Source organism: Silurus aristotelis (assembly GCF_946808225.1).
Source record: "Silurus aristotelis genome assembly, contig: scaffold_167, whole genome shotgun sequence".
NCBI lineage: Eukaryota > Metazoa > Chordata > Actinopteri > Siluriformes > Siluridae > Silurus > Silurus aristotelis.
Window position 1 is genome coordinate 10,482 of NW_028149132.1, and position 10,371 is coordinate 20,852.

The window sequence follows — 10,371 nt, forward strand, 5'->3', positions numbered from 1 at the left end:
GTTTATTGACTTCAGCTCAGCATTCAACACAATCATTCCTCAGCACCTGATTGAGAAGTTTAGCCTACTGGGCCTAAACCCCTCCCTCTGTAACTGGATCCTGGACTTCCTGACTGGGAGACCTCAGTCAGTCCGGATCAGGAACAGCATCTCCAGCACCACCACACTGAGCACTGGGGCCCCTCAGGGCTGTGTGCTCAGCCCACTGCTTTTCACTCTGCTGACTCACGACTGTGTAGCAATGCACAGCTCCAACCACATCAAGTTTGCCGATGACACGACCGTGGTGGGTCTAATCAGCAAGAACGACGAGTCAGCATACAGAGAGGAGGTGCAACGGTTAACAGCCTGGTGTGGAGCAAACAACCTGACTCTGAACATTGACAAAACCAAAGAGATGGTTGTGGACTTCAGGAGAGCACAGAGCGAGCAATCTCCACTGATTATTGATGGATCCTCAATGGAGATCATCAAGAGCACCAAATTCCTTGGTGTTCATCTGGCAGACAACCTCACATGGTCACTCAACACCAGCTCCATCACGAAGAAAGCCCAGCAGCGTCTCTACTTCCTGAGAAGGCTGAGGAAAGCCCATCTCCCTCCCCCATCCTGACCATGTTCTACAGAGGGACCATTTAGAGCATCTTGAGCAGCTGCATCACACACACACTCACTCAAATGTGTGTTACCGAACTGTACAACCTGGACTTAACACTTAACACACACGCATTACTCCTCTCAATCCATTCCACCACCATTTATTTATTTATTTATTTATTATTATTCATACTTGACCGTACTACACTCTCTTACTGCTGTTTTTTGCACCTTTTACTTTATTATACTGTTTCTTCTTCTTTCGGCTGCTCCCATTAGGGGTCGCCACAGCGGATCATCTGTCTCCATACCACCCTGTCCTCTACATCTGCCTCTTTCACACCAACTACCTGCATGTCTTCCCTCACCACATCCATGAACCTCTTCCTTGGTCTTCCTCTTTTCCTCCTTCCTGGTGTCTCCATCCTCAGCATTCTCCTACTGATATACCCCATGTTCCTCCTCTGCACATGTCCAAACCATCTCAATCTCGCCTCCCTCACCTTGTCTCCAAAACGTCCTACATGCGCTGTCCCTCTAATAAACTCATTTCTAATCTTGTCCATCCTCGTCACTCCCAACGAAAACCTTAACATCTTCAGCTCTGCTACCTCCAGCTCCACCTCCTGTCTTTTACTCAATGCCACTGTCTCTAATCCATACAACATCTCCACGCCAAGGTCTCACCACGCCAAGGTCTCACCACAGTCCTATAAACTTTTCCTTTCATTCTTGCGGATACTCTTCTATCACAAATCACTCCTGTCACTCTTCTCCACCCACTCCACCCTGCCTGCACTCTTTTCTTTACTTCTCTAACACACTCTCCATTACTTTGCACTGTTGACCCCAGGTACCTGAACTCCTCCACCTTCTCCACCTCTTCTCCCTGCAACCGCATCACTCCACTGCCTTCCCTCTCATTCACACACATGTACTCTGTCTTACTCCTACTGACTTTCATTCCCCTTCTCTCCAGCGCATATCTCCACCTCTCCAGGCTCTTCTCAACCTGCTCTCTACTCTCACCACAAATCACAATATCATCTGCAAACATCATAGTCCAGGGAGACTCCTGTCTGACCTCATCCGTCAACCTGTCCATCACCACTGCAAACAGGAAAGGGCTCAGGGCCGATCCTTGATGCAGTCCAACCTTCACCCTGAACCAGTCTGTCGTACCTACTGCACACTTCACTGCCGTCACACTGTCCTCATACATGTCCTGCACCACCCTCACATACTTCTCTGACACACCTGACTTCCTTATACAATACCACAACTCCTCTCTGAAACCATAGAGAAACCATGAAACCATACTCTTGCTCACAGATGGTCACCTCTTCTCTCAGCCTGGCTTCCACTACTCTTTCCCATAACTTTATGGTGTGACTGATCAACTTAATTCCCCTGTAGTTACTGCAGGTCTGCACATCTCCCTTATGCTTAAAGATCGGTACCAGCACCCTTCTTCTCCATTCCTCAGGCATCCTCTCCCCTTCCAGAATCCTGTTAAACAATCTGGTTAAAAACTCCACTGCCATCTCTCCTAAACATCTCCACGCTTCTACCGGTATGTCATCTGGTCCAACCGACTTTCCATTCTTCATCCTCTTAATCGCTGCTCTCACTTCCTCCTTACTAATCCTATCTACATCCTGCTTCACCAACTCCACATCCTCCAACCTTCTCTCTCTCTGATTTTCCTCATTCATCAGCTGCTCAAAATACTCCCTCCATCTTCTCAACACACTCTCCTCACTAGTCAACACATTTCCCTCTCCATCCTTTATTGCTCTAACTTGCAGTACATCCTTCCCAGCTCGGTCCCTCTGCTTGGCCAATCGGTATAAATCCTTTTCTCCTTCCTCAGTGTCCAACCTCTTATACAGTTCCTCATATGCCTTTTCCTTGGCTTTTGCCACATCCCTTTTAACCTGCTGCCGCATCTCCTTGTACTCCTGCCTACTTTTCTCATCACTCTGTCGATCCCACTTCTGTTTTGCCAACCTCTTTCCCCTAATGCTCTCCTGCACTTCCTCATTCCACCACCACGTCTCCTTGTCTTGCTTTCTATTTCCAGATGTCACACCAAGTACTTTTCTAGCTGTCTCCCTCATCACTTCTGCAGTAGTTGCCCAATCATCCGGCACCTCTTCACCACCACCAAGCCCCTGTCTGACCTCTTCCCTGAACCTCACACTACACTCTTCCTCCTTCAGTTTCCACCATCTTATTCTTCTTTCAGTCCTCAGACCACCATCCGATGCTGTCTAGCTACACTGTCCCCTGCCAACACCTTACAGTCTCCAATCTTCTTCAGGTTGCATCTCCTACACAGAAGATAATCCACCTGTGTGCACCTTCCTCCACTCTTATACGTCACCCTATGATCCTCCTTCTTCTTAAAATATGTGTTCAAGGCCTTACTCCCTTTCCACTTGGTCTCCTGAACACACAGCATATCTACCTTTCTCCTCTCCATCATATCAGCTACTTCTCTCCCTTTACCCGTCATAGTACCAACATTTAAAGTACCAACCCGAACCTCTACTCTCCTACACTGCTCCTTTCCCTGCCGTCTCTGTAGACGTCTTTCTCCTCTCCCTCTCCTCCTTCAGCCAACAGTAGCCCAATTTCCACCGGTACCCTTTTGGCTAACGATATGTATATTTATATGTATATTTGCTCATACATTATCCTGTTATATATATATATCTTTATACCTTATATTCTTTTATTTTATTTTATTTTATTTATTTATTTTATTTTAATAGCCTTTCTTATACCTTATAGTTATTTATCTGCCTCCTTTTCTTCCCCCACCCTATTCCCTCAAGCCGGACCATCGTACAAAACATTTCACTACATGTCGTACCCTGTATGTATGTGTATGTGATGAATAAGATTTGATTTGATTTGATTTGATTTGATACCTGTGGCGGTCGTTGTTAACCCGGGCCTCGACCGATCCGGTATGAAACTCTCCTTTGTGATCCGCATATTTGATTTGGCACATGTTTTACGCTGGATGCCCTTCCTAACGCAACCCTCCCCATTTACCCGGGCTTGGGACCGGCACTAAGAGTGCACTGGCTTGTGCCCCCCTAATGGCTGGGTTACTTTTTTATACTGTTTACATGCTGTTTTTTGCACCTCTTGACTGCTGCTGTTTTTGCACTACATTGTTCTGGTTATACTCACTCCCGGGTTTTTAGGTTTACTGGTCGGCGCTATATTTGTTTTTTTGTCTTGTCTTGTGTTGTCTGTCTGCACTGTCTGTCTGTACTGTTTTTCGTCTGCAATGTTTGCACTAGGTTGCACTCGATGCACTTTATGTAGCTTTGTGTTGTGTTGTATCTCTATGTTGTTTAGTGTAGCATCAGGGTTCCGGAGGAACGTTGTCTCGTTTTTCCTGTGTACCGTGTACAACTGTGTATAGTAGAAATGACAATAAAAGCCTCTTGACTTGACTTGACCACAGTCACCATGCTGCTCATCAGGGATAAACACACACCATTCACCTTCACTGTTAAATTCTTTAAAGCTGCTTTGAGACGATGTCTGTTGTGAAAAGCACAATAGAAATAAACTTGACATGATGGTGATGGTGGTGGTGATGATGGTGTAGGTGATGGATTGGATCATTTGCAGTGGACGGATAGCATTCAGGGGAAGACCTGCCAGCAGAGTGCTGCAATAGTCGAGTCTTGAAATGACAAGAGACTGAACAAGCACCTGGGCAGCCGGTGTGGACAGAAATAGTCAAATCTTTTGGATGTTGTAGAGAAGAAATCAACGATTGTTATAAAGATAAACCACAACCACTTTCTAGGGGAGAGACAGATAATACATATAATAAATGAGACATAGAGAGAGAGACGTAGAGAGGGGAAGGAGAGTAATAAAGAGGAGAAGGAGAGAAAGAGAGGAGAAAGAGAAATGGAAAAAGGAAAAGGAGAAACAGAGGGAGAGACAGAAGGAGGAGAAGAGACAGGAGCAGAAGAAGAAGAAGGAGGCGGCTGAGAGAGTAAAAAGTCTCAAACTCGAGGAATATTTAAAGACCATCACTGTTAAAATCCACCCAGGTACCTTCATCACCACCACCACCATCAACATAATCATCACCATCACCATCGTCATCACCACCACTATCGCCACCACTGTCATCATCCTAAAGATAACCTGCATCATCACCATCAACATAATTCTACCATTTATATCTGAAACAGTACACAGTGTAATGAAACAACGTTCCGCCAGAACCCTGGTGCTTCATGAACACAGAGCTTCATCACACAACATAAAACTGCATAACAGAACACAGAGCTTCAATTCAATTTAATTCATGTTTATTTGTATTGAGCTTTTAATAATGAACATTGTCTCAGAGCAGCTTTACACAGATAATGTGGTGGTAAACATGAAGATGTTCTTTATAAGTGTAAGTTTGTCCCTGATGAACAAGTCGGTGGAGATTGTGGTGAAGGCAAAACTCCCTGAGATGCAGAAGGAAGAAACCTTGAGAGGAACCAGACTCAAGAGGGAACCTCATCCTCATCTGGGTTCCACCGAATGTCCATTTATTACAGATATATGATGTTGAGGTGCTGTGGAGTGATGGAGAGAGAGAGAGAGAGAGAGAGAGAGAGAGAGAGAGAGAGAAGGATATGGATTATTATGTGTCTTTATTGTTGTATGAAAGTTAATGTCACTGTGCAGTTTGGACTCTGGTAAGATTCACTCTGGCTGCAGAACTAAAAGGGAGAAGCAGAAGGAAACACAGACATGAGGATCTCTGGGATAAGAGACGACCCACCACACCACCATCAACAAACCTGAGTAAACGTGTGAGAGTGAGGAGACGACAGCATCCAAATATCCCAGTTCACCAAACACTCCATATCCATGATCCCTCCAGATCTGCTCCTTTACCTCACAAACACCTACTGACTAAAGACTCCACTAAATAAATGTGTTCAGCCTCGACTTGAACACTGAGACTGTGTCTGAGTCCCGAACACTGATTGGAAGGTTGTTCCATAACTGTGGGGTTTATAAGAGAAACATCTGCCCCCTGCTGGAATTTTCATTATTTGAGGTACCAACAAATAGCCTGCACCTTTTGATCTAAGTAGGCGTGGAGGATCATACTGGTACAGAAGTTCACTCAGATACTGCGGCGTGAGAGTGTTAAGTGCTTTATACGTCAGTAGTAGTATTTTATAATCAGTGTGAGATGTAATTGGGAGCAGTGTAGATGATTCAAACAGGGCTGATGTAGTCATATTTCCTAGATCTAGTGAGGACGCTTGCTGCTGCATTCTGAACTAACTGAAGCTTATTTCTGCACTTACTCCAACACCCAGACAGTAAAGCGTTACAGTAGTCTAATCTAGATGTTACAAAAGCATCAACTAGTTTTTCTGCATCCTGTAATGACATCATATTTCTAATTTTAGCAATATTTCTAAGGTGAAAGAAGGGGATCCTGGTGATATTATTCACGTGAGCCTCAAATGAAAGACTCGGGTCAATTATCACACCAAGATCTTTGAGTGCTGTACACACTGAGAGAGAAACACCATCCAGAGATGCTACGTAATCGGAAAGTTTACTTCTAGCTGCATGTGGTCCTAGTAAAAGTACTTCCGTCTTATCTGAGTTGAGCAGAAGAAAGTTATTAAGCATCCACTGTCTAATGTCCTTTACACACTTCTCAACATTGTTAAGCTGATCTCTCTCATTTAGCTTTGCTGAAATATACAGCTGTGGATCATCAGCATAGCAATGGAAGCGAATCCCATGTTTATGAATAATTTCACCCAGAGGCAGTAGATATAAAGAGAAAAGCAGTGGGCCTAAGACAGATCCTTGCAGAAAACCAAACTTTACCTCAGAGAGTGTGGAGAACTCACCATTTACATCAACAAACTGATAGTGATCAGTCAAATAAGACCTGAGCCAGGAGAGAGCTGTTCCCTTTATTCCAACAACGTTCTCCAGTCCAGCAAGCAGGAGATGATGATCAATGGTGTGAAAAGCTGCACTGAGGTCGAGCAAAACAAGTAAAGAGACAAAACCCTGATCAGAGGCCAATAACAGTCATTTACCACCTTAACTAGTGCCGTCTCTGTGCTATGATGAGGCCGAAATCCTGACTGATACATTTCATAAATGTTGTTCCTCAGTAGATGTGAGCAGAACTGCTGTGCTACAACCTTTTCTAGAATCTTGGAGATAAAGTGGAGGTTTGATATTGGACTGTAGTTGGACAGTTGGACAATTTTATTTGTCACATACACATACATACAGGGTAAGACATGCAGTAAATTGCTTATTACGACGGTCCGGCATGAGGGAAGGGGATGGGGTGAAAAATAATACATAGCAAATAATAATACAAAGAAAAAGAAGACTGATAAAGTATAAAAACTATATAAAATAAAATATAAGAATATATAAAGAATATATATATACAGTGAGGAAAATAAGTATTTGAACACTCTGCTATTTTGCAAGTTCTCCCACTTAGAAATCATGGAGGGGTCTGAAATTGTCATCGTAGGTGCATGTCCACTGTGAGAGACATAATCTAAAAAGAAAAAATCAAGAAATCACAATGTATGATTTTTAAACTATTTATTTGTATGATACAGCTGCAAATAAGTATTTGAACACCTGAGAAAGTCAATGGTAATATTTGGTACAGTAGCCTTTGTTTGCAATTACAGAGGTCAAACATTTCCTGTAGTTTTTCACCAGGTTTGCACACACTGCAGGAGGGATTTTGGCCCACTCCTCCACACAGATCTTTTCTAGATCAATCAGGTTTCTGGCCTGTCGCTGAGAAACACGGAGTTTGAGCTCCCTCCAAAGATTCTCTATTGGGTTTAGGTCTGGAGACTGGCTAGGCCATGCCAGAACCTTGATATGCTTCTTACAGAGCCACTCCTTGGTTATCCTGGCTGTGTGCTTCGGGTCATTGTCATGTTGGAAGACCCAGCCTCAACCCATCTTCAATGCTCTAACTGAGGGAAGGAGGTTGTTCCCCAAAATCTCGCAATACATGGCCCCAGTCACCCTCTCCTTAATACAGTGCAGTCGCCCTGTCCCATGTGCAGAAAAACACCCCCAAAGCATGATGCTACCACCCCCATGCTTCACAGTAGGGATGGTGTTCTTGGGATGGTACTCATCATTCTTCTTCCTCCAAACACGTTTAGTGGAATTATGACCCAAAAGTTCTATTTTGGTCTCATCTGACCACATGACTTTCTCCCATGACTCCTCTGGATCATCCAAATGGTCATTGGCAAACTTAAGACGTGCCTGACATGTGCTGGTTTAAGCAGGGGAACCTTCCCTGCCATGCATGATTTCAAACCATGACGTCTTAGTGTATTACCAACAGTAACCTTGGAAACGGTGGTCCCAGCACTTTTCAGGTCATTGACCAGCTCCTCCCATGTAGTTCTGGGCTGATTTCTCATCTTCCTTAGGATCATTGAGACCCCACGAGGTGAGATCTTGCATGGAGCCCCAGTCCGAGGGAGATTGACAGTCATGTTTAGCTTCTTCCATTTTCTTATGATTGCTCCAACAGTGGACGTTTTTTCACCAAGCTGCTTGGCAATTTCCCCGTAGCCCTTTCCAGCCTTGTGGAGGTGTACAATTTTGTCTCTAGTGTCTTTGGACAGCTCTTTGGTCTTGGCCATGTTAGTAGTTGGATTCTTACTGATTGTATGGGGTGGACAGGTGTCTTTATGCAGCTAACGACCTCAAACAGGTGCATCTAATTTAGGATAATAAATGTAGTGGAGGTGGACATTTTAAAGGCAGACTAACAGGTCTTTGAGGGTCAGAATTCTAGCTGATAGACAGGTGTTCAAATACTTATTTGCAGCTGTATCATACAAATAAATAGTTCAAAAATCATACATTGTGATTTCTGGATTTTAATTTTTTAGATTATGTCTCTCACAGTGGACATGCACCTACGATGACAATTTCAGACCCCTCCATGATTTCTAAGCTGGAGAATTTGCAAAATAGCAGGGTGTTTAAATACTTATTTTCCTCACTGTCACCTCGTGGGGTCTCAATGATCCTAAGGAAGGTGAGAAATCAGCCCAGAACTACACGGGAGGAGCTGGTCAATGACCTGAAAAGAGCTGGGACCACCGTTTCCAAGGTTACTGTTGGTAATACACTAAGACGTAATGGTTTGAAATCATGCATGGCACGGAAGGTTCCCCTGCTTAAACCAGCACATGTCCAGGCACGTCTTAAGTTTGCCAATGACCATTTGGATGATCCAGAGGAGTCATGGGAGAAAGTCATGTGGTCAGATGAGACCAAAATAGAACTTTTGGGTCATAATTCCACTAAACGTGTTTGGAGGAAGAAGAATGATGAGTACCATCCCAAGAACACCATCCCTACTGTGAAGCATGGGGGTGGTAGCATCATGCTTTGGGGTGTTTTTCTGCACATGGGACAGGGCGACTGCACTGTATTAAGGAGGGGATGACCGGGGCCATGTATTGCGAGATTTTGGGGAACAACCTCCTTCCCTCAGTTAGAGCATTGAAGATGGGTCGAGGCTGGGTCTTCCAACATGACAATGACCCGAAGCACACAGCCAGGATAACCAAGGAGTGGCTCTGTAAGAAGCATATCAAGGTTCTGGCGTGGCCTAGCCAGTCTCCAGACCTAAACCCCATAGAAAATCTTTGGAGGGAGCTCAAACTCCGTGTTTCTCAGCGACAGGCCAGAAACCTGACTGATCTAGAGAAGATCTGTGTGGAGGAGTGGGCCAAAATCCCTCCTGCAGTAGGTGCAAACCTGGTGAAAAACTACAGGAAACGTTTGACCTCTGTAATTGCAAACAAAGGCTACTGTACCAAATATTAACATTGACTTTCTCAGGTGTTCAAATACTTATTTGCAGCTGTATCATACAAATAAATAGTTAAAAAATCATATATTGTGATTTCTGGATTTTTTTTTTTAGATTATGTCTCTCACAGTGGACATGCACCTACGATGACAATTTCAGACCCCTCCATGATTTCTAAGTGGGAGAACTTGCAAAATAGCAGGGTGTTCAAATACTTATTTTCCTCACTGTATATACCGGTAACGCGTTACTTTTGACAGTAACTTATACTGTAACGCGTTACTTTTAAAAATAAAGTAACTTCGTTAAGGTTACCGAATGGTGCGTTACCCGTTACTTTATTAAATGAATGAATTTCGGCTGAAGTGTAGACTACAGCCTAACCTGCTTACAGCAGCGACGCATTGTAGGATTGGTGGCTTGGTCAAGTCAAGTCAAGTCAAGTCAAGTGGCTTTTATTGTCATTTCTACTATACACAGTGGAGTGGTACACAGTACACAGTAAAAACGAGACAACGTTTCTCCAGAACCCTGGTGCTACACTAAACAACAACAAACAAAACAACATAGAGCTACAACACTTTACATAAGGTGCATCGAGTGCAACCTGGTGCAAACAGTGCAGACAGACGACACAAGACAAGACACAAAACCCAATATAGCGCCGACCAGTAAACCTACTGTATACTTCATTATACAGTACTGTACAAGAAGACTGTAAAAATACAAACTAAAAACTTTATCCCAGAAGTGACTATAAACAGAACAATGTAGTGCAAAAAATACAGCAGCAGTCGAAGGTGCAAAAAACAGCATGTAAACAGTATAATACAGTGATAATGATAAATGTGCAAAAAACAGCAGTTGAGAGT